Source organism: Macaca thibetana, chromosome 6, assembly GCF_024542745.1.
Source record: "Macaca thibetana thibetana isolate TM-01 chromosome 6, ASM2454274v1, whole genome shotgun sequence".
Taxonomy (NCBI): Eukaryota; Metazoa; Chordata; class Mammalia; order Primates; family Cercopithecidae; genus Macaca; species Macaca thibetana.
The window spans coordinates 143,290,140-143,316,600 of record NC_065583.1 but is presented as its reverse complement, the minus strand read 5'-3'; positions in this window follow the sequence as shown (position 1 = coordinate 143,316,600).

The window sequence follows — 26,461 nt, the reverse complement described above, 5'->3', positions numbered from 1 at the left end:
CATCACCACCGTTCATCCCTAGAACTCTTTTCATATTCTCCTACTGAAATTCTATATCTAAAATCTTCCCACTTTCTTCTCCCCCAAGTCCCTGGCAACCACCATATTATTTGCTATCTCTATAGTGGTGTTGTTGTTGTTGTTGTTTGATGGAGTTTCACTCTTGTTGCCCTGACTGGAGTGCAATGGTGTGATCTCAGCTCACTACAACCTCCACCTCCCAGGTTCAAACAAGTCTCCTACCTCAGCCTCCCGACTAGCTGGGATTACAGGCATGTGCCACCATGCATGGCTAGTTTTTTGTATTTTTAGTAGAGATGGGGTTTCTCCATGTTGGTCAGGCTGGTCTCAAACTCCTGACCTCAGGTGATCTGCCTGCCTCAGCCTCCCAAAGTTCTGGGATTACAGGCGTGAGCCACCGTGCCCAGCCTATCTCTACAGTTTTGACTAAGTATCTCAGATAAGTGGAATCTCATATAGTATTCATGTTTTTGTCACTGGCTTATTTCACTTAGCCTAATGTCCTCAGTTTATTACTATTGTAGTATATGTCAGAATTTTCTTTATTTTAAAGGTGGAATAATATTCAATTGTATGTATACAGCACATTTTGCTTATCCATCTCTCTGATAATGGACTCTTGGGTTGCTTCCACATTTTAACTCTTCTAAATAATACTCTACAATTATGTACATGAGTGTACAAATATCTCTTTGAGACCTGTGATATGGTTTGTCTCTGTGTTCCCACCCAGATCTCATGTGAAATTATAATTCCCAATGTTGGCGGAGGGACTTGGCAGGAGGAGATTGGATCATGGGAGCTGATTTCTCCCTTGCTCTTCTTATGATAGTGAGTGAATTCTCATGAGATCTGGTTATTAAAAAGTATATAGCACCTCCCCCTTCTCTCTCTTCCTTCTGCTCCAGCCACGTAAGACATGCCTGCTTTCTCTTCACTTTCTGCCGTGATTGTAAGTTTCCTGAGACCTGCCTAGCTATGCCTCCTATACAGCCTGCAGAACTATGAGTCAATTAAACCTCTTTTCTTTACAAACTATGCAGTTTCAGGTAGTTCTTTATAGTAATGTGAGAAGGAACTAATACAGAAAATTGGTACCAGAGAAGCGGGGCATTGCTATATAGATACCTGTAAATGTGGAAGTGACTTTGGAACTGGGTAATGGGCAGGGATGGAACAATTTGGAGGGCTCAGAAGAAGACAAGAAGATTTAGGAAAGTTTGGAACTTCCTAGAGACTTGTTGAATTGTTGTGTCCAAAATGTTGATAGTGATGTGGACAGTGAAGTCCAGACTGAGGAGGTCTCAGATGGAGATGAGGAACTTATTGAGAACTAGAGTAAAGGTCACATTTGCTATGCTTTAGCAAACAAACTTATGGCATTGTGCCCCTGCTCTAGAGATCTATGGAACTTTGAACTTGAGAGAGATGATTCAGGATATCTGGCAGAAAAGCATTCAAGATGTAGCAGCAAAGCATTCAAGATGTAGCATGGCTGCTTCTAAAAGCCTAAACTCATTTGCATAAACAAAGAACAGACCTGAAACTAGAACTTATATATAAATGGGAAGCAGAATATAAAACTATGGAAAATTTGCAGCCTGATCATGCAGCAGAAAGTAAAAACCAATTTTCTGGGGAAGAATTCAAGGCTGCAGAAATTTGCATAAGTAAAAAAGAGCCGATGCCTAATAGCCAAGACAACTGGGAAAATGCCTCCAGGACATTTCAGAGACCTATGCAGCAACGCCCCCATCTCAGCCCTGGAGGCCTAGGAGGGAAAAATGGTTTCATGGGCAAAGCCAGTTAGACATTTTCCCAATTGGTATTGCACTCTGTCTGACCCTGTGTTTTGTCTTAGATAAAACCATCTGAGCTTTAGCAGTCTGTCTTAAATAAAGAAGAAGAAAACTAGCCCTGCGCCTGCTACACAGTTATAGGCCCAGTTAAGTCATTTTGGCTGGGCCAGCACCATGTAATTAATTTTAAGGAAAAGTGATTCTTGGACATAAATTTATGAAAAATTATTAACTATATAATTAGGGACATCTCTGAAGTTTCCAGTTTCATTTAGTAGCATCCCTTATCCACACAGATTACTTTAATCTCCTGGAATTGACCCTTATTCAAAAATGATACTCAAAAGCACTGGGTATTCATTGGCTAAGTCAAATGAGAGACGTATATGTTGAGTTTAATAAATAAAAGGAGATATTCAATAACCTTGTGAGCACCTGCTATGTGTAAGAACTGTGCTGGGCTCTAGGGATGCAAAATCAAAGCATTATCTTTTCTCAAGAAGCTTACAATCTAGTAGGGGACACAACTGCATGAAGTGATTACTACAACAGGCTAGGTGTGCACATAATAAACCTAGGTGCACATAATACACCACAGTCACCGTGTGATGGAAATATAGAGTTTATTAGTGATAAATTTAGTAAACAATCAATCAGGGAAATAATAGAATCTACATGATCCCCTGAGTTCTTGTTCTTTCATGGAGTGGTACGCCTAGGCTGGTCGTAGTGGGATAGGACAGTCCATGGGACTCTGCCCCTAAAACACTGTCCATATTCATGGAGAAAGACAGGGCTCTCTAGGTGACATGGGAGCATGACACTGAGGCATTCTGGTGAAGAGAAAAGCCTACAGAGGTCAGGCTCTGGATCAGCCTGTTCTGCAGCTGAGCTACTCAGACTTGCTGGGCCAGCAACTTGATTAGTTACCAAGGTGGCTGCAGCTTCCCTTTATAGCTCCTCATAGACCTTCTTCTTGCTCCTGAATCCCAGAGAAAGGCATGGGTATCCAGAGAAGGCTTTCTGGGGGAAGATATTGAAGCTGAGCTTTCAAGTTTGCAAGACGAGAAAGGGGAAGAACATTCTGGTAAAGAGAAGAGCAAATAAGAAGGAATATAAGCACGTAAGGCACAGCATACTCAGCTGCAAATGGTCCACTGTGATTGCATAATAGAAGTGAGACTACAAGGCAGGGGGCTGAGAGGGGTGCCAGATCAATACATTATGCAGTTTCTAATAGTAAGGTCAAAGCAATGAGGGATTCAGCTGCATATACACTTTCTTCGTAGCCTTCATTTGTTGATGTTATGAAAAAGTGATCACTGAATAACCAGGAAAACATAGATGACAAACCCTAGCTCTTAAAAGTCACTGCTCTAGGTGTAAAACAGAAATATTCTGATGTATATGTATATGTATATACAGAATACAGTGTCTTGTATTCTGAATATCTTGTTTTCTGAATACCTTGTCTGAATGAAAATAATTTGCTAAGGAAAGGAGAGAGGAGAAAGACCATGTTGACAAAGAGACCTTCAAATTCCAAGAAGACACCAGGAGTCTTCTGAGGCAGGGAGCAAAATAGATGCAAAACAGAACCCAGAGACCACCCATCTAGTGGCATCCATTGATCAATAGTATTCTATCGCCCACTAAATGTCCAATAGGAATAAGGCCTGCCTGTGACCAAAGACTGGGTTTAGCTATTCAAACAGCTTATGTCTTTAAGACAACTCCACTTTTTAGAGCCTAAGATGTAAGTTCTTAGAGACTGTGGACCCCTGCAGAGGAGTGAAGATGGTATGGAAAATAGAGACTCCTTAATGGCCAAAATGGAACTAAATATGTGTTACAGTATCAAATATAGATACCACGTAAGAGGTTGTGGTGAGTTGATAAAAATAACACATTTATTTCCCAGAGTGAAATATCCAAAGTAGGATGGGTGTAGACAACTATGAGGATGACAAACCATGCTATGAAAACATTACCAAGACCAATAAAACTCTTGAGATCCTAGAATACCTATAAAAATCAGCAAAGCAATTTCCTCTTTTCACATATTTGAAAAAAATATGAAAAAATCTTTACTTTAGTAGTCTATATAAATGTATTTAAGAAAAAGAAGCATTAATGTTAATTTCTTTTGTTGTAACTTTTACTATTATGTAGTATAAATATCATTAAATGAGATTCCAAATCCTGAATTATAATATTTCAACCGATTTTCACTGAATTGACTTCACTCTTTTGGATCAGATTATTTTTCTCTTCCTGATTATCAGAATACTAAGCATACTTTTTAAAAGAAGGGACAGGGTTGGGGAGTATGAAAAAGTAGAAGAAAGTCACATGTTATTCTACCACCCCAAATAAACCATGGTTTACCTTGTTAACCACAAGGCTTTATTCCTTCCAATTTTTTTTTTTTTTTTTTTTTTTTAGCATGTAGTTGACACCATACCATTGATAAATTTTTTCTTATTTTTATTTTTAATTTTTATAGGTACATAGTAGGTGTATATATTTATGGTGTACATGAGATGTTTTGATACAGACATGCAATGTGAAATAAGCACATCATGGAAACTTTTCTTATTATTTAACTTACTATTATATCAAAAGCATTTGTACATATTCGTGAAATGAAGAAAAAGTTCATTTTCTAAACTTGTCTTACTGGTGGTTTTAATCATGCTTGTCTCCATTTAACTCCAGACAGGCAGTAGGAACGAGGTGAAGTTTCTGGGAAGGAGAACAGTCCCTGGGGGTGTAACAGTGACAGGAACAAGGGAAAATATGAAGTTCTGACCTTGGTACAATGAAAAGTTCTTCAGTGGGGAACAGGCTTGGGGGAATTCTGTCTTGGATAACAAATAGAGCAGACATGTCCATCTAGACTGGGGCTTCTTCTAACAGAATTAAAAGGAGCAGAAAGACACAATTACCTGTATATAGGGAAAGTTATCTACTTACAGCCATGCTTTCCTATGAGATATCAAAACCAATGCTGCATTTCAAAGCAACTGGTTCTGACTAGCTGAAGCTGATTAATGGCTGTGAATGTTGAGCTACTCCAGCACACCACATTTTCACTGGAATCAACAGAAGACCCTTTCCTGACCAATAAACAATGGGATTTATTTTAACCAATTATGAACAGAGGTAGGGACTCATTATTCTATCCAGAGTACTGGTCTCAATTAATGTCATGATGTGTAAGCACTATGAATGTCTGTCCATATGCTAGCACTTAAAAAACACTAACATTTTCCTCTTAGAGAACTATTGAGTGAACTTCTTCACAATGCCTGTTCCCAAGCAAATAAATAAAATCTACTATTGTTTTGGTTTGCTGTTTTTTTATCCTCTGTTGCTGTTGTTTCATTCTTGTACCTACAAATCTGTGGGTTGAATAAAGTACATATAACACACATTTATATAAACAATCGTAACTGTTTATATTTGCCTTTTGGATTTAAACCTACTATGTATGTTTCAAAATGTCTCATAAATAGACATGTAACCCAGTCAGTTATTCCATTACCCATCTCTGGGAAAGATTAGGTGTTTGGTCTTAAGGGTTCTATATATTTCCCAGCAGTGCATTATAAACCAGGCATGCCATAAGCTCTGCCTCCTTGGGTTCATAGAGGATTTATTGTCTATGTACAAGTTACATAATTATTAACATCAAGGCATTAAAACCTGATAATCCAAAGTGGGAATAGCCCTTGGCCAAACCTTGAAGTAAATAAAGTTCGCCTTCATTTCTCCTTTGCCCTGGATTCTCTGCAGGATGTCCTCCCCTGGGCCTCACACTTCCCAACAGGCAGCTTTCCAAGCTCCAAAACTTTCCTGCTCTCTCCTTTCATCAGCTTTCAGCTTCAGGCTCACCACCCCCCCGGGTTTGGCTCCTTTTTTTCTAAAACACTCTAATGTCTAATTTCTCGGTATACTAACAGAACTTTCAAATGGAAGTGAGTACAGCAAAGAATGAACCTTGTTAGTGACCCTTTCAACAAGAGTTTTCTAGTGCCGTGATCTTCAAACCCAAAGCAATCACACACACAGCAATACGCTGTTGGACTGGGAGTTAAGATGCTATTTTCAGTAGGGCCCCTTCTTGGAACTCTCACCACCAGATGACTGTTTACACCGATTGTGCAAAGCTCTTTCTTAAGGTATGATGAGAACATTTGTGTTTGTGAAATATTCTGCCAATTGGATCCTAAGATTGTTTTGGAATTAAACAGTAGAGCTGTAACTTACAGGTCTTTTATTGAATGGGTACAGGTTATTTTAATTTTTTAAATTATCATTAACCTCATCATCATGTTAGTAGTAAGTCTTTAGTATGTATCATGTGTTCAGGGGAAACTAACCTTCTCTTTCCATGAGAGGAGGGGCTTCAGTGATATAACACTTCCTCTATTGGAGGGGGATGGGTTTATCTGATGGTTGGAATGGAAAGATTCTGATATCTTTTGGCCATTGTTTCTTCATTAGAGGTGGAATAATGAAGCATTATGCCTGCACTTTCTCTCTCCCCATTCACAAAACTCCAAGGACTTTTTAAGTTTGGTGCTGGAAACTCCCTTTCCCAAAGAGCTGGGAATATGCAGCTTTAGTGTGGTTTAACCATGTTTATTAGATTTATGAGTCATTATGCTCATATTTTGATTCTTTTCCAACATCAGTTGATTCAGAACTCTGAAGGATAGCAGTCAAATGGCCCCTCAGAGACTGAAACTCCCAACTAAACCCCCAGGCTCTATACTCAGAGTTTTACATGCAGTATCTCATTTTACCATTACAACAGTCTTGAGAGGTAAATAACATTACTCATTTTACAAACGATGATGAGAATTTTAGTGACACGCCCAGTGGATAAGTAGGAAAGGATTGTGGATCAGGTATCTCATGTTACTTGCTATTCTTTATACATTTACCCCTTAAGTAATTTATCCTTAAACTGTATTGTCTACTATCACTCGATTTTGAACTTCAGATAAATGGACTCATGCTTTATATATATTCTATTTGGTTTATTTCTCTCAGGTTGCTTATGAGATTTTTTTCATGTTGCTCCATGTAGATGTAGTTTGTTCATTTAGTAAATAAAATGAAATTGCCACAATTCGTTTATTATACTTCTTACAGACATTAGAGTTGTTTACAGATTTTTAGTATTATGAATAACATCACTACGAATTTTCTTGTATTTGTGTCTTAGCACATAGATGCATTTTTTTTTTTTTATATATATCTTGTTCCACAACCTGGCTTACCCTTGATATTTAGTCTTCTGAGTTGAGTCATCCTGGTGAGGGCGCAACAGCATTTTCTTGTGGTTTTATTTTGAATTTCTCTGATGTCTAAAGAAAATGAACACCTTTTCATATGATGTTTTTAGTGATTTTGCTTTTCTTTTTAATAAATCCCTTTTAAGTCCCTTTGCCATTTTTCTGCTAGATTTCTACTTGGTTTCTGTGTTCTTATTGATTTGTAGGAACATTATGTGTGATAGCTTTCTGTCAAGTATATGCATCACAAATATTCTCTACCACTATCTGGTTTACCATTTCACATTCTTACTGTTATCTTTTGATGAAAGGAAGTTTTAAAATTTAATATAATCAAATGTATGCTTTTCCTTTATTGTTAGTGTAGCTTGTTTATCTTTTAATACAATCTTCACCTAACTTTATAAAATAAAACTCTTTCCCTCTATTATCCTTCAAAAATTCTATTTTGCTGCTTCTCACATTCAAATATCACTTAGGATTTAATTTTATGTGGTATAAGATAGGGTTAGATTCATTTTTCGCCATAGAGAAACCCAATTGTCTCAGTACAATCTATAGATAATAACATGTTTTGCTCTTTCTGCTCTGTAGTGCCTCCATTATCATATATCAAGTGGCTGTATATTTGTAGGTCTTTGTGGGGTGATGATGGGGGTCTTCCATCTCATTGGCTAGTTTGTCTAATCTGGTACTAGTTCCACATTGTTTTAATTTCTATATCTTTATAAGTGATATTTAGTATCTAGTAAAATAAGTCTTTCTCCATTGTTTTCTATTTTCATTCTTTGAGATAATCTAAACTGGTCTTCACTCTGCATTTTCACATAAATTTAATAATCATCATGTCTATTTCCACAAGAATAACTGCTGAGATTTCAATTGATATTGCATTGAATCTATAGATTAATCTGGAGGGAATTCATAGTCTTATAATAGTGAGTCTTCAAATTCAAGATCGCAGAATACCCTTCTGCTTAGTTGTCTTTGATTTCCTTCAATTATGTATTTAGGTTTCTGAGTATGGTCTTATTCATCCTTGGTTAGATTTATTCTTAATTTTTTAAAATTACTAAAATTGGTGGCTGTTTCAAAATTTCTCTTTTATTTATCGCTTGTATATGGAAATGCAATTTATATTTTGTTTTTTTTTTTTTTTGTTTTTTTTTTTTTTTGTTTTTTTGAGACGGAGTCTCGCTCTGTCGCCCAGGCTGGAGTGCAGTGGCCGGATCTCAGCTCACTGCAAGCTCCTCCTCCCGGGTTCGGGCCATTCTCCTGTCTCAGCCTCCTGAGTAGCTGGGACTACAGGCGCCCGCCACCTCGCCCGGCTAGTTTTTTGTATTTTTTAGTAGAGACGGGATTTCACCGTGTTAGCCAGGATGGTCTCGATCTCCTGACCTAGTGATCCGCCCGTCTCGGCCTCCCAAAGTGCTGGGATTACAGGCTTGAGCCACCGCACCCGGCCGCAATTTATATTTTGATATCAAGTTTCGATCTAGCAATTTTGCTTATTAGTATTGTTAATTCTAATTCATGCGTAATTTCCCTTGAAAACTAAATAGTCATAGCATTTGTTAAACACAGTATTTGTTACCTCCTTTTTCATCCTTATGCTTTTATTCTTTTTTCTGCCTTACCAAGTTGGCTAGGAACTCTAGACAATGCTGAACTGAAAGTGGGAATAACAGGCATCCTTGGTTGTTCCTTATCTTGAGGGATATGTATGCATAGTGTTTCAGAATTAAGTATGATGCATGTTACAAGTTTTTATAGCTATCAACTAGAATTCTGCTGCTCCTAAATCTTTTCATTTTTAAAATGTTGTTAGTTATTTATAATTTCTACGAGTATATGCTTTAAATGTTTCATTTAGATTTTTAGCTAGCATCATCAGAAGGCTTAGTTAGTATTATTTTAGTCACCATTCCTGGAAGATAGCCAAACCACATATAATTTTTATGGATAATTTAAAATATTTCAGAGAGTAAACCATTTTCATAATTGTCTATATTTTTATTTTAATATGTTCTGACTTTATAATTAAATCCCTATTTGATGGTATTATAGCTTCTTTGTAGCTAAAATTTTTTAGGACCAAAAAAAGAGAGAAAATGTATTAATTAATTGTTGAGTCTAGTAAAATATAATTCCATAACTCCACAAGACTAGGAGGAAAAAAAAGAAGAAAATAGAGTCGTGTCACTGAGGAATACAGAATCAAATGCCTTTAAAAATTTAGCAACTCAAATGTGTCAGTATATTGAAAGTACAATGTACTTTGACCAAATTGGATTTACTTCATAAATATAAATGTAAATCACTGTTGGAATATTATTGATAAAATTCACCATGTTAAATAAAAATAATAAAACATATTATTCAAGTTTATAAATTGTACTAGAATATCTTGTAAAAATGTTAATGTTTTATGAAAATAAAATAATAAGCTAGGAAAAAAAGAAAATTCCTTACTGTGATAATGAGTCTTTTTATCAAAACATAAATCATTCTTAATATGAAAACACTGGAGCATGACCACTGTAGTCTGAAACAAGATAATGATGATGCCCACCATCACTATAGTATTCAATGCTTTTCTGGAGGTTCTAGTCCATGGGTTGCAAACTATAGCCTGTAGGCCAAATCTGGCCCCCTACCTGTTTTTGTAAGTAGTTCTGTTTAAACACAGCCATGGTCATCTATTAACATATTTTCTATGGCTACGTTTTGCACTATAATGGCAAAGTTGAATAGTTGACACAGAGGCAATATGTCTCAGAAACCTAAAATAGTACTATCTGGCCCTTTACTGAAAGCGGTTGCTGATCCGCATACAGTACATTTTTTAAATGAAATAAGATGTTAAAATTGATTTAAAAATATATTATTGTCTACTTAGAAGGTCTAATTGAATCAATAGAAGCACTAGATAGCAGGGTTTAGTAACATAAAACATTATAGGACAATACAAAAACAAATGCTTTTAAATAACCAATCAATAACTAATTAGAAAATATTATAGAAAAAGTGCCATTCACAAGAATAATACAAGTTTTAGCATTGTCAGTAATAATCTTCAGCCTGTGAAGACTTTAATTCAAATGACAATAATTTATACAGAAGAAAGGATGGTGGCTTGGACAGGGATAATGGGGGTAGAGACGCAGAGAGGTGACCAGATTTGAGAACTGTTTTAGAAAACGAAAGTAGAGCTTCCTTAAAAGAAAACAATACACACTTCCTTGGCGCAACAGAGTAATACAAAAGAGTCTGGGCATTGGACTCCTTCTGTGAAATACTCTCTGTGTGATACTGGTCAAATTATGTATTCTTTCTTTGGTTCAATTTCTTCCTCTGCAAAATGGAACTAAAAGTACTCCTCACGGGTTGCTGTAATAATTTAGAAAGTAGATGTAAAATATTTAGCACAGTGTTTGAAATATAATATTCTTGATAAATGTTAAGTAGTATAATAATTATAAATATGTATATAAATGTTAATAGCATTATAATTATTATTTTTAGTGGATTATTTTTAGGTCACATGATTTTACAGGAAAAGTTATACGTCTGTCAGTGTCCTGAGTAAAGTAATCCTCCATCCTAGGTCTGTAGGTATATGCTTCACTGGAAAAAAAAAAAAAAGACTCCTATATCAATATAGGCAATTTATTTTAAAATACTTTATTTTAGACGATGTGATATATATGGCCTTAGTTTACGTTTTATATCTGCAGGCAGTCGGTTAGCATGTGATCAAGAATGAACTGTCTGGGAGTGGTCAGCCAGCATTGTATCAAGTACCATAACCCATGTTGGCAATTATATGTTGATTAAACCATACGTTGATATGGCAATCCATATGTTGATTAATCCATATGAAGATAACCCATACTTATCTATTTAACATACTGAAAGTAAAAAAAAAAATGGATATTATTGCTAAAAATAATGTCTTGATTTCAATAATAGAAACTACATGTAACTCTTATTACTGAAATTAGAATTTTTCTCAATTTTGCATGACGTAAATGTAAGGATACATGAAGGCTTGTATCCTGAACCCATTACGAATGACACTCAAGACTTGCTCCTTAATAGATCTTGTGTCCAGCCATTCATTGGTTTGGGAATATCTATTTGTCTCATGCCCACTAGAAGGCCCACACTTGGGAATTGCCTCATGAACCTCTGGTACCTCTGGTATACTTGGAGCATCTTAAAGGAAAGAGAAATGGAACTGCATCAAGCTTACAGAATGGATTTCTTAACCATTATCTTTGTTAATAAATATTTGTCTAAAAATATTTATATGTATGAAAACATTTTATTTGAGACTGGCTTTCTTCAAAAACCAAGTGGCAAGAATGTGGGCAAGTAACTAACTGCTGCCACCTTGAATGTGGGCGAATAACTAACTGCTACCACCTCAAATTTTATTGATGGATTTTTTTAAAAAAGAAAAAAGCACCTTTTTAAACCAAGAAGATATAAGATAACTGAATGGCTTGAGACAGCTTGTAAGAACCCCACAATTCTGTGAATCAGTTTTCCCACACCAGTGTGGAGCCGTGTTTCCCAAAGCAAGTTGCCTGGTATAGCTTTCACGGTCACTTTAGCTTCCTTAGAATCTGTGGCCCAGGAATGGACATAGGAAAAAAAATTAGAAGCTCTGTTATACAATATCATTGTCACTAGTGATAGCTACAGAATCCCTGCCACCACCACCGTAAAGAAAGCCTTTGTTAACCTAAACCACTGAAATAAACTTTTATTTACCGTTGCAATCCAGAGGGAATTACAAACTGGGGTTACACAAATGACCATTCCCTTGCTTCCCCGCCACTCAATTCAACCCTGGCACACAAGAGAAAGATCTGTCCTGGAGCCTTATAATTTCAATACCTAGCTCTATGCAGGGCATCCCAGTGGTAAGCTACTTTTCTCCCCACTTTTGTCGTTTCTTCCTACTCCCTTGCAAAGCAATCCAAATGATATAGGCACTCATCCTTCTACTGGGAAACACAATCCAGACTATTCCCCCAGGCGGACGGATAAAGCTACCAACCATCATGTTTATACTCGATACCTCTAGTTTACTCAAGTCCGGTGCTTAAGCAGGAGCAACAATCAAATCTTTTGAGAAGTTTTCTGAAAATACACATTACTTACCTTCCACTATCGGAGATCCAGGTTACTTTTCTAGGTAAGCCCAGGCATGTATATTTGGGAAAAAACATGCTGGCACATATATAACTACATTTCAAAGCCACTGCTTAAGCCTCTAACCCAGTTGGGTGAAACCCAGGTGTACTACATGGGTCACTGTGCTTGTCTTGATACTCTTTTTCAAAATATTTGGTTTCCTTTACTGGGGATATGCAGTCTTAGATGTTCCCAGGTGTTTCTCTCGTGTTCTTGGCTGTCATATTCAAATAGTTCTTAAGCATAAGGATGCCTCTCTGGCCCTCCTCTTTTTTTAGGTAGCCTTGTATAGACCAACCAGGAGACTTTTCATCATATTTTTCTAGATCTTGGATTATACTGGTGCTATGGTCTAAGTGTGTGCCCCAAAATTCATTATGTTAAAACTTAATCACCAATATGATAGTATTAAGGGGTATGGCCTTTAAGAGGTGATTAAATTAGGAGAGCATAGCCCTCATGAACAGGATGTAATCATAAAAGGACTGGAGGTAACCAGCTAGGCCCTTTTGCCCTTCTATCCCTTCCATCATGTGAGGACACAGCATTCAAGGTGCCATCTTGGAGCCAGATCCCTGGCCCTCACTAGTCACCCAACTGCCTGTGCCTTGATCTTGGGCTTCCTGACCTCTAGATCTATATACCTATTGTTTGTAAATTACCCAGTTTCAGGTATTTTGTTAGAACTGCATAAACAGACTAACCATGTCTGGGCTGCATGCAGAAGTTCTGCACCTCATCTGGGGAGTCAGAGAGTGTATAGCTGAGAGGCAGTGTTACCTAATCTGATGGTGACAGAAAGAGATCAGCGAAAAGCAAGCAGGTCATGAACTAAGGGTTGCTTAGGGGCTCCTACGGAAGGAAGAAATGGAATGTACTATTTGTGAGAAGCTTCTGCCTCTGCTTGGCACATATTACAGTGTAGTTGCAAACTCCAGAAATACCTTGAGCTGGGGACTCAATGTTCACCATGGCTTGTTATGCGGTCCTGAGTCTTCCGGTGTGAATGTGCTGGGTTAAAAGTCCAGAGACATGATAGAGAGGAAGTGGCTTGGCTGGGCACTGCAATGGGTTTTTCCGGTACCGTTAATGTCAATAAAGCAGACAAGGCAGCCACAATTTCTGTCCCCTTTAGAAATAATTCCTCTATCACTAGATGTTCCAGAATCTATGGGAAATTTGATAAGACTGATTATTGAACATCAAATATTATTGTGTTCATTTTTCAAACATCATTATTACTCTATTTGATAGGAAATGAAGTAAGCTTTTGGATTATTCATGCTGTCATCACATAAATGATTAATTTACAGAGCATAACAAAAGTGATTCTGTGGACAAAGGCCCTGGATTTTGATTATATTTGTTTTTACCTGACAAATATTGAACATACAGGCTCTGCCTGCCCTGTGCAAATCTTTGGGGATAGGTGGGAAAGACTTGACTTGTGTGTTCTCATAAGTCAGGTGATTCTAAAGTTGCCTCAAAAATAAGTGAAACTTTAAATTTATGCCACAGGGTTTTATTTCCTAACAGTACCCATTAATTATCTGACTCAAACTCCTTGGACAGTAGCAATAATTTAAAATTGCAAAACGTGAATTCTTCAAGGGAACACTGGAAAACAGATATAAACCCTTCAAAAATACTTAGCTGAATTCACAACTCCAGAACAATATTTTGTTGTTGTTCTTCTTCATATCATTTTGGTAGGAGTGGGGAAACTTACCTAGACCACTTTTCTTCTTTTTGTACAGCATTAATTCATTTCCACATTTTGTTTATTCAACACATATGTATTGTGTGTTGCAATGTGTCAGGTACTGTGTAACTGAAGTGCTCATTTCCAAAGCACTCACAATGCTTTTCCTATGTCCATTAATTTTCACCTTTATTTTCTTCTCTATCATCATCACCCCTGATTTTATTCTGTTTTCAATGTCCTGCTCAAATTCCATTTCTCTATAAAATGTTCAATGATGCCCCAAATGGAATAAATCTTACTCTATATCCATGAACTGTGCATTTTTATTTGAGTTTATCATATTCCAGATTGTCTCATATTTAACATATATTTTTCCACTTCCAAATCGTATGTACCTAAATGACAAGGATCCTATCTTGTTTTTTTCCTATGTGACCTAGCATAATATCTTGTGTCTAGCAGGTGTCTAGTAAATTCCTATTGAATTGTGTTAACATGGGGCCTCTGTAGAAAGTGAAAAGGCAAATATATTCCCTTGTTTTCTTTCTAAGATCTTCTTCTTCTCTGCTTCCTTCTTCTGCTTCTTCTAAAAGGCAGTTGAGAACAGCAAAAGGTATTATGCAGCATTTAAAGATGTATAAAGATTGAGTTATAATGTCCACATTTTTTTGCACTTGGCTTTGTTGCTTCATAATTTAGAGATCTTTCCATATCAGCACACACAGCTATACCTTATTCTTTTGAAAAGGTACATAGTATTCCCTTAAAACAGAGTACTAAAATTTCTTTTCAGTTCCCAAAGGATGGACCTTTAGTTTGCTTTACAGTATTTTGTTATTTAAACATTGCCACAGTTAACATTATTGTATTTTATGTACTTTTGAAGTTTTGTTTGTCATTTACCTCCAGCTAAAGACCACCATGAACACAGATGCCATTGAAACAAGTTTGGTTTAATTACTCATTGCAGTAATGAAGAAAGCACACCATAGGTAATTTTAGAGTGGATTCAAGAAAGTGGGAATTAGCTTTAGATTGTGTGTAGTCAGCCAAGAGGAGCGCTTCTATCATTGGCTATAAACTGAAAAAATAGAAAAAAAAAAGACCAAACAATTCAAGAACCATGAGGCAACTATAAAAGGTGTAGCTTACATGTAATGGTATATTTATATCAAAACACCAATATCATATATCATAAACATATGCAATAAAATATTAAAAGAAAAAAGAAAAAATATATTTCTTGTGGATACATTTGATTTCATAGTATTCTCTGCCAGCAACAACAACAAAACTACATCTAGACATATCATTTTCAAACTACAGGAAATCAAAAATAAAGGAAAACACTGAAGGAAGTCGGAGGGAGAAAACCCTTTACCTACGGAAGAGTAAAGAATGGCATTTGACTTCTCTTCAGGAATTTCAAGCCAGAGAAGAATGGAATACAATATTGAAAGTGTTGGGAGAAAAAAACACCAACCTAGAATTCTGCATTTTGCAAAATTATCCTTTAAAAGTGAAGGAGAAATACTTTCTCAGACAAACAAAAATTGAGGAAATTTGTTGCCAGTAGGTCTCCCTTGCAATAAATTTTTATAAAGTTCCTTAGAGAGAAGGAAAAGAAACTCAGATCTATATAAAGAGCATAAGAGAAGGAATAAGTAAAGGTAAAATTTACATTTTTATTTTTCTCAATCTAAGAGATAGCTTATTCAAAATAATGGTAGCAGCAATCTATTCAACTAGATATATGCATAATCCATGAAAGAATTGATAAGCTGAATTTTGTTGAAATTAAAATGTTCTACTCTGCAAAAGATGCAGTCAAGAGAATAAAAGAGAAGTCGTAGACTGGAGAAAATGTTTGCAAAGACATATCTGATAAAGGACTGTTATCCAAAATATGCAAGGAACTCTTAAAACTCAACAATAAGAAAACAAACTACTTATTTAAAAATGGGCCCAAAATCTTCTATTAAGCTGTTCTTGCATTATTATAAACAAATACCTGAGACTGGGTAATTTATAAAGAAAAGAAGTTTAATTGACTTATGTTTCTGTGGGCCATTTAAACATGGTACCAACATTACTTGGCTTTCAGGAAGGCCTCAGGAAGGTTTTATTCATGGTGGAAGGTGAAGCTGGCGCAGGCATACTACATGGCAAAAGCAGGAGCAAGAGAGAGAAAGTTGGTGGGGGAGGTGCCACCGACTTTTAAATAACCAGATTTTATGTGAACTTAGAGTGAGAAATATTAAGCATCACTAAGAAGATGGCACAAATCATTCATGAAGAATGTGCCCCCATGGTTCCAACACCTCCCACTAGGTCCCACCTCCAACACTGGGGATTACATTTCAACATGAGATTTGGTGGGGATAAATATCCAAACTATATCAGTCTTCAACAAGCACCTCATCAAAGAAGATATGCAGATGGCAGATCCAGATGGCTTCATATAATATGCCATCAGGGAAATGCAAATTCCAACAGCAATGAGATATCACAACCCACCTATTAGAACGCCCAAATCCTGAATAATGACAATAGCAAATGTTGCTTAGGACATGGAGCAACAGGAACTCTTTCATTGCTGGTGAGAATGCTAAGTGATATAACAATTTTGGAGGACAGTTTGGCATTTTCTTACAAAATTGAACCTACTCTTACTCTATGATCCAGTAATTACAGTCTTTGGTGTTTACAAAAAGAGTTAAAAATGTATGTTCACACAAAAACCTGCACACAAATGTTTATAGCAGTTTTATTTATAATTGTCAAAACTTGGGAGCAACCAAGATGGCCTTCAGTGGGTGAATGGAGGAATAAACTGTGGAATATCCAGAAAATGGAATAGTATTCAGAGGTAAGAAGAAATGAGCTATTAAGTCATAACAAGACATGGAGGAAGCTTAAATATGTATTACTCTGTCAAAGAAAGCAATATGAATAGGCTGCATATTGTTTGATTCTAACTATATGATATTCTAGAAAATAAAAAACTGTGGAGATAGTGAAAAGATCAGTGATTGCCAGGAGTTTTGGGGAGAGATAAATAGGCATAGAGCGTAGAGAATTTTTAGAGCCATGAAACTGCTCTATATAACGCTACAATTGATATATGTCATAAGTTTTTTCAAACTCATAGAATGTACAACAACAATGAACTCTATGTAAACTACGGACTCTAGGTGATACTGATGTGTCGATGTAGGTTCATCAGTTGTAAAAAATGTACCACACTGGTGATGGATGGAGGAGGCTATGCAAGTGTAGAGGAAGGGAAAATATGAGAAATCTCTGCACCTTTCACTCAACTTTGTTGTAAACATAGTATTTCTATACAAATAAATTCCATAAAATTGTAAACAGGGATTCGGCTCAAGCTCGTGTGTGCTGCTGTCATGGAGAGAAGAAAGTGTGGTGAGTAAACATTAGCTCCTCAACTCGATCATCCAGGTGGACACACTGGGATTCACTGAAGTAATGTGACCCATGGAGAACAGAGAGGAGCAAGACAGGACAGCTACTCACCCAGGATTCATGTAGAGTGAGGGGTGGCTCCCTACCATTTGAAAATGGAGAGTGAGTGAGAGCCCCTGAGAACCCACTCTTCTGCCATGGACCATGGCAACCCTGGGCTCAGGAGCTCCTGTGCAATCTTCACTTCACCAGGGCCTGCAGACTGACATGGAGAGCTGCGTGGAGTCTGGGTAGAGCTGCTGTGCAGGAATACATGGAGTCCTGGTGTCCTTGGATTCCACACCAACATCAGCTGCTGCAGCTCCAGCAATAGGGTAGGCCAGGTTTCCTCACATGCCACCAAGATAGGGGCTAAATGCACGGGGCAAGGAGAGAAGGTACTGCAGGGCCCACCTCCACTACACTTTGCCAGACAAGGCCCACTGACCTGGGACCCTAACATGGCTACCTCAGCTCCACCTGAGTTCTCCAGTCAGTAGCAGCCCTGCACTTCCCCAAGCAGAGTTTGCCATCTTTGTTGCTCCTTCCCTCCCACCCCTACTACTCTCAGGATTGGGAAGGAGAAAGTGATTAAGGACTCACAGCAGACCCCTGTCACAGTGCAGCTATCTTACAGAAAGTGGCCAGGCTGTTTTCCACGTGGGTCCATGCCCCTGATATTCCTCACTCAGCAGGGCCTTCTGACCTGGGATGCCAGCCACCCCACCCCTGCCTCAGATCTTGGCTGGTAGCAGCTCTGTACTTCTCTGAGAAGAGCTTCCTGTGGTAGCAGGCGGGTCAGCAATTTTTGCTGCTCTGCACCATCTGCCTCTACTGCCCTCAGGAAGGAGCAAAGTGATTAAGGATTAACAGAAGCCCCAAGCACACCACATTTGCCTTATAGAAAAGTGGCCAGTTTTCCATGCAGGTCCCTCCCCCTGTTACTCTTCACTGGGTGGGTACCCCAGCACTCTGCCCCTGCCTGAACCCTTCAGTCAGTGTCGGCTGTCCATTTCTCTGGGGACAAAATCCCAGAGTCAACCCACAGACCCTCTCCCATTGTGGCTACAGTGACACTGCATGTATTGGCCTTCAGCCAGGGAAGGAACAAAGGGACTGGTTGCATTGCTGGCACCTGCAACACACTGAAGCCATCCTATGGAGTGGAGCTGAGTCCTTTCCATAAGCCCCGACTCCCTGCTTATCACCAGACAGTGCCTCTGGCTTGGGACCCCAGAGCAACCCTCATCCCCAACTGAGCATTCCCACGGGTAGTGGTTCTGTGTTTCCCTAGGATGAAACACAAGTTCCACAAGAGGAATTAATTGTATAGCCCTTTTCACCCTGGGCAGGGTGGGCTACCTGTGGATTGAAGAGGGACATTGTCAGGGACTATAAAGATGTCAGGGGATACATAGCCTATGGTAGAAATTCTAGTCCAGTTAGTGGGGAGGCACTGGTGGACTGATTGGCCACAAATATAAAAGGACCCTTGGGTTTTAAGGTAAGTAAAATAATCAAGGACTAGATATGTTAATGGCAGCACAGGGAGGAATTTGCTTAGCCTTGGATGAAAGGTATTGTTTTTGGGTAAATCAATCAATAAAAGTACAAGACAACATCAAACTCCTCTTGAATCATGCCTCCAGGTTATGGGAATGAGTCTCTCAGGGTTGGTTAGATTGGGAAGCAACCTAGAAATAGTTCTCCTGGGTTCTTCCCTTTTTAGGACCACTTGTTACTCTCTGACTTTTGTTCCTTTTTGATTCATGTATTCTTAATCTAATAACCTGATGTGTCTCCTCTCACCTTCCGGCCATGAAGTTCTGGATGATCCTCAGTGAGGGATACCATCCTTTCAATATTCAAGAGTCACCCTTCTACAGGGGACCCCTAGACTGCCCGTCGATGTGACAGGAAGGAGGTAAAATCCTGCCCCTGACTCCCTTGAACCTAGCTAGATACTGCTTTTACCAACCCATAGAGTCAATCTCCTGCCCTGACAGCAGCAAGAGGCCAAGGCCCAGAGAACCACCACTGTTCCTCTGTCAGCAGGAAGCAGTTACAGAAGATTGACCTTCGTCCATTTTTCCCCAACTTGGGCTCTTGAGGGGGGAATATTACAGGTAGTTAGACAGGCATGAGTGGGGAAGGAGAGGGCTCCCCACTAACCAGGAATGTCAGGCATCAGGTGATTTTCAACAATGATCACGTTGCCTCTCTAAAAATGATAATTCAGCAGCTGGTGTCAGGGAGACACAACCTCCTGTTGATCCACAGCTGTTAACATTAAAGTGTTAATTGAATGCAGGCGCATGGGAGAAGCAAAAAGGGCTTCCAATAAAATCTCAGGTATTGGGCAAGTGAGCATTATGACAAAATGGTGGAGTATGACCTTCCAAGGGCACTCCACTAGAAAAGGGAAGAAAGCCACAGATGGGCATGAATACAACTTCCTAAACCTACTGCATGTGCTCACTTCCCAAAGGCAAGGAGAGCACTGCATGTGTGGGCAGCCCAGCCTAAGGAAGAATCATGGGAAAAAGGTACAAGACACCAGAGGTGGGCCAACCTCTAAAGTCCTAGGAACACAGTTAAACAAGGCACTTGTACTTTAAGTCAACCACTTGGATCTCTTCCGAGTGCACGTTCCTTTGTTTCCTTCTCTGAAGCTTTTTAATAAACTTCCACTCCTGCTCTGAAACTTGCCTCAGTCCCTTTTTCTACTTTATGCCCCTTGTCTGAATTTTTTATTCTGAGGAGGCAAGAATTGAGGTTGCCGCAGACCCACAGGGATTTGCTGCCAGTAACTTGGATACCTTCCACCACTAACAGTACTGCCCTTGTTGCCCTCAGACTAGGAAAGGAACAAGAAACCTGAAAATTTTACTCACACCGCAGCTTCCCTAAAGAGAAGCGAATAGTCTGTTTGTCTTCCCTCTGAGCCCCCTACCCCCATGCTCATCACTAGACAGGGCCCCCTAACTTGGGCCCACAACATAGCTGCCCCACCCTGGGCTGATCACCCCAACTGGTAGTGGCTCTGCCTTTCTTTGGGTGGACCTCCAAGAGACAAGTGAAAGGTCCTCTGCCATGGCCACTACAAAGGTCCCTACCCCAACTGCTCTCAAACTTGAGAGGGAACATAAAGCCTGAGCTTACCCCAGGGCTGCGGTGTGTAGCCCAGGAGGGCTAAGCCAAGACCTGCAGCTAGCCCCAGAGTTGGAGAGGAACCCACACCCTCAGAGCACGGAGAGAGACAGCACAGCTGCACACATAAGGAAATATAGAGGAGTTATGAGGCCGAGCAAGAGCCTACTGGCTGTTAAGCTTAAGTGCCACCTATTGGATCACAGGCCAAACATCAACACCAAAAATATTCTGCTAATATGTCCCCAATGTGAAACCAAGGACAAGAATTTTGCTACAAATAAAGACCCAACACAAAGCCTTAGCATCTTGAAAACATCCAGAAAAGAAGCCAACTTACTATACTGAAATAATATCACAGTTAAAGAAACACCAACCCACATGGATGAGAAAGAACCAGCACCAGAACTCTGGCAGCTCAAAAAGCCAGAGTGCCTTCTTTCTTCCAAACAGCTGCACTAGTTCCCCAGCAATGGTTTTTAACCAGGCTGAAATGACAGAAATAGAATAGAAATAGAATTTGGATAGGAATGAAGATCATCAAGATTCATTAGGAAGTCAAACTCCAATCCAAGAATCTAAGGATTACAATAAAATAATACAGGAGTTGAAAGAGGAAATGACCATTTTAAGAAAGAACCAACTAATCTGATAGAGCTGAAAAACACACTACAGGAATTTCATAATATAATTACACATATTAACAGCAGAATAGACCAAGTTCATGAAAGAATTTCAGAGCTCAAAGGGTGGTTCTCCAAACTAAGTCAGACAAAAATAAATAAAAAAGAATAAAAGGCATTAACAAAAATCCCTGAGAAATATGGAATGATGAAAAGAGACCAAGTCTACCACTCATTGTTGTCCCTGAAAGAGAGGGAGAGAAAACAAGCAACTGGCAAATCGTATTTGAGGATATTGTCCATGAAAATTTTTGCAACCTTGCTAGACAGACCAATGTTAAAATTTAGGAAATGGAGAGGACCCCTGTGAGATACTATATAAGATAACCTTCCCCAAGACATATGGTCTTCAGATTCTCTAAGGTCAAAATGAAAGAAAAAAATATTAAAGGCAGCTAAAGAGAAGGGGCAGGTCACCTACAAAGGGAACCCCATCAGGCCACAAGCAGACCTTTCAGTAGAAACCTTACAAGCCAGAAGAGACTGGGAACCTATTAATATATTCAGCATTATTTTAAAGAAAAGAAACTTTAACCGAGAATTTCATACCCAGACAAACTAAACTTCATAAGAAAAGGAGAAATAAGAACCTTTTTAGGTAAGCAAATACTAAAGGAATTGGTTACCACTAGACCTGCCTTATACCATCCTTAAAGGAGTGCTAGACATGGAAACAAAAGACCATTACCAGCCACCAATAAAACATATTTAAATACATAGACCATTGGCATTATAAGGCAACTACACCATCAAGTCAGCATGATAACTAGTTAACAACACAATGACAAGATCAAATCCACACATATCAATATTAACCTTGAATATAAACAGGTGAAATGTCCATATTAAAAGGCACAGAGTGACATGTTGGATTAAAAAGAAAAAACAAAAACCCAACTCTGTGCTTTCTTCAAGAGGTCCATCTCACATGCAATGACATCCTTAGGCTGAAAATAAAGGGATGGAGAAAAATTGATCAGACAAATGGAAAAAAAAATAAAGCAGAGGTTGCTATGCTAATTTCAGACAAAAGAGATTTTAAACCAACAATGATTTTTTTTTTTTTAAAAAAAGGGTATTACATAATGGTAAAGTGTTCAATTCAATAAGACTTAAATATTTAAAATATATATGCACCGAACTAGGAGCATAAAATAAGTTCATAAAATAATCCAGATTCATAAAATAAGTTCTTAGATACCTACAAAGAGACTTAGATAACATGCAATAATAGTGGGAGAATTTAACACCTCACTGACAATATTGAACAGAATATCAACGCAGAAAAAGAATGAAGATATTCAAGACCTAAACTCGACACTTGACCAAATGAACCTAACAGATATCTACAGAACTCCCCACCCCAAAACAACAGAATATACATTATTCTCATCAGCACATGGCACATGCTTTAAAATCAACCATACAATCAGCTATAAAAGAATTCTCAGGAAAAAAAATCATACCAACCACATTTTCAGACCAATAAAAAGTGCAATAAAAATAGAAATCAATACTGGGAAGATCACCCAAAAACATACAATTACATGGAAATTAAACAGCGTGCTCTTGAATGACTTTTGGGTAAACAATGAAATTAAGGCAGAAGTCAAGATTTTTTAAAAAGTAATATAAATAAAGATACAATATACCAGAATCTCTGGGACACAGCTAAAGTGGTGTTAATAGGAAAGTTTACAATGCTAAATGCCCAAATCAAAAAGTCAGAAAGATCTCAAGTTAACAAGCTGACATCACACCTAGAGGAACTAGAGAAACAAGAACAAACCAACCCCAGAGCTAGCAGAAGACAAGAAATAACCAAAATCAGAGCTAAACTGAATGAAATTAAGATGTGAAACAACATACAAAAGGTTAACAAAATCAGAAATTGATTATTTGAAAGAATAAGTAAGATAGATGGATCACTAGGTAGACTAATTAAAAAAGAAGATCCAAATAAATACAATCAGAGATGACAAAACGGGACATTACCACTGACCCCAAAGAAATACAAAAAATCATCAGAAACTACTACGAACACTTCTGTGTATACAAACTGGAAAACTTAGAAGAAATCGATAAATTCCTGAAAACATACAACCTTCCAGTATTGAACCAGAAAGAAATTCAGTGAACAGATCAATAATAAGTTCTGAAGTCAAATCAGTAATAAAAAGCTAAAAAGCCTACCAACCAGAAAAATCCCAGGTCCAGATGGATTTACAGCTGAATTCTACCACATGAATAAGGGCAAGCTGGTACTATTCTTACTGAAACTATTCCAAAAAATTGAGGAGGGGTGACTCCCCCCAACTCATTTTATGAGGCCAGCATCATCCTGATACCAAAACCTGGCCAAAACACAACAACAAAGGAAAACTTCAGGCCAATATCCTTGATGAATAAATGCAAAATTCCTCAACAAAATACTAGCAAACCCAACCCAGTAGGACATCAAGAAGCTAATCCACTATGAGCAAGTAGGCTTTATCCCTAGGATGCAAGGTTGGATTAACATACACAAATCAATAAGTGTTATTTGTCACACATAAAGAGCTAAAAACAAAAACCACATTATAATCTCAATAGATGCAGAAAAGGCTCTTGATAGAATTCAGCATCTCTTCATGTAAATAACCCCCAGTAAACTAGGCATTGAGGTAACATACCTCAAAATAATAAGAACCATTTGTGGCAAACCTACAGCCAACATCATACTGAATGGGAAAAAACTAGAAGCATTTCCCTTGAGAACCACAACAAAACAAGCATGCTCACTTGCTCACTTGCACCACACCTTTTCAATATAGTAATGGAAGTCCTAGGCAGAACAATCAGGCAAGATAAAGAAATAAAAGGCATCTGAATAGGAAGAGAAAAAAATCAAACTGTCTCTGTTTGCAGATGGTATAATTTTATACCTAGAAAACATGAGAGTATATCCCCAAAAGCTCTTAGATCTAATGAACAACTTCAGTAACATTTCAGGATACAAAATCAATGTACAAAAGTCAGTAGCTCCCAGCACTTTGGGAAGCCAAGGCAGGTGGATTACTTGAGGTCAGGAGTTCAAGACCAGCCTTGCTAACATAGTGAAACCCCGTCTCTACTAAAAATACAAAAACTAGCCAGGTGTGGGGGCACACACCTGTAGTCCCAGCTACTTGCAAGGCTGAGGCAGAATGGCTTGAAACCAGGAGGTGGAGGCTGCAGTGAGCCAGGACCGTGCCATTGCACTCTAACCTGGGTGACAGAGGGAGACTCACCCACCAAAAAAAAAAAAAAAAAAAAAAAAAGTAGCACTTTTATATACCAATAATATCCAACCTGAGTGCCAAATAATGAATGGAATCCCATTCCTAACAGCCACAAAAAGGATAAAAGACCTAGAAATACAGCTCACCAGAGAGGCGAAAGCTCTCTAAAAAGAGTATAAAGCACTGCTGAAGGAGATCAGAGATGATACAAACAAATGGAAAAACATTTCATGCTTACGGGTAGGAAGAATCAATATTTTGAAAATGGCCATACCAAAGCAATTTATAGATTCAGTGCTATTCCTATCAAACTACCAGTAACATTCTTTACAGAATTAGAAAAAGTTTCTAAAATTCATATGGAACCAAAACAGAGCCTGAATAGCCAAAATAATCCTAAGCAAAAACAAAACAAAACAATTCTGAATTACATTATTGTTTTATGTACTTAAAAAAGTTAAAATCAACAATTAAGGCAAAAATAAAATAGAAAGAAAGAAATATAACTATGTATCAAATAGATAACTAAAAGTTAAAAAAGAATTAATCCAGTGTCACAAGCACATACGTATTAATATTTGTAACAGATATGACATTTGAATAAAGAAGGTTATATAAAACCACAAATGAAAATAGAGTCTTTTATATTTTTCATTCTCTTAGGTCAGGTTGTTCAGAAGCAGAGTGTGAGATGAGATTTGTGTGCCAGTTGCCTATTAAAAGAATACTCTCAGGAAAATTCTGTATGGGAATGAAGGAAGCAGGATAGTGAAGGAAAGCAAGTTAGTAAGGAGATGATTTCTGATATAGCTTAGCCACAGCTTGATCCCATGTGGCCATCTGAAGCATAAACTGTACCACAGAATTTGTCCTGCCTAGACACGTTGTTAGAGTTGCAGGGAACCTGGGCTTTTATACACTATATCCATCAGTGATTAGATACAGGCTATTTGAGCAGGAGGCATGTAACTCTCAGGTAACCTTGGAGAAATGGATCCAATTGTCCATAAGCAACCCTCCAGAAAAGACTGTTACCAGCAACACCTACAACAGCTAGATTTGGGGATGCAAACCAGTGAAAATTATTCCCGAGATCCTGGCAGCACTCCAACAGCCTCTGCAATACCCATATATAAGTATCTATGGATTAAGGTCCTCCTACAATTTTATTCTGATGAAAGCATACTGTGCATTCTATCACAATCCCAATGCTATGATAATCATAATGATAATGATAAGAATGATAATGATGATGATTATCATACTGTGGGGACTTAAAATGTGTCATATTTTTCCCATAAGAGTTTTGCATGTATTAACTAATTTAATTCTTATACCAAACCTATGATGGAGATGCTATTATTATCCTTACTTTTACAGATGAAGAAACTGAGGTTCAGAGGGTAAAGTTGCACAGACAACAGCAGATGGAGATTTCAACCCAGCCATTTCAGCTCCAGAGCTTTTTACCTGGTAAAAAACAAAGAAGCAAAAAGAGAAAGAAAAAGAAAAAGACAGATCCTCTTTAAGTTATGTTAGGCTATAACCTGAATTCCAACTGATTGAATTGAGACAACATCAGATGCAAAGGCAGCTATCTCCAGATAGGACATGAGGGAGGCAGGCGAGCTATCAGAGGCAATGGATGAGAAATCTATCCAGTGATACTCTGTGCTGAATACTGCTCAATCAAGTCATAATGTTTAAATGGGACAGAGTCAGAAGCAGAAGCTCAGAGTTCTACACAAAAGCCAGTATGAACAGGTCTTTGAAGAGTAGAAGTAGGAGCAACAGAGCAAGGTGGAAAGAGAAAGAAGGTAATGAGAGGGTGAATCACACACACAAACGTATGCCTATGCCAGGACAT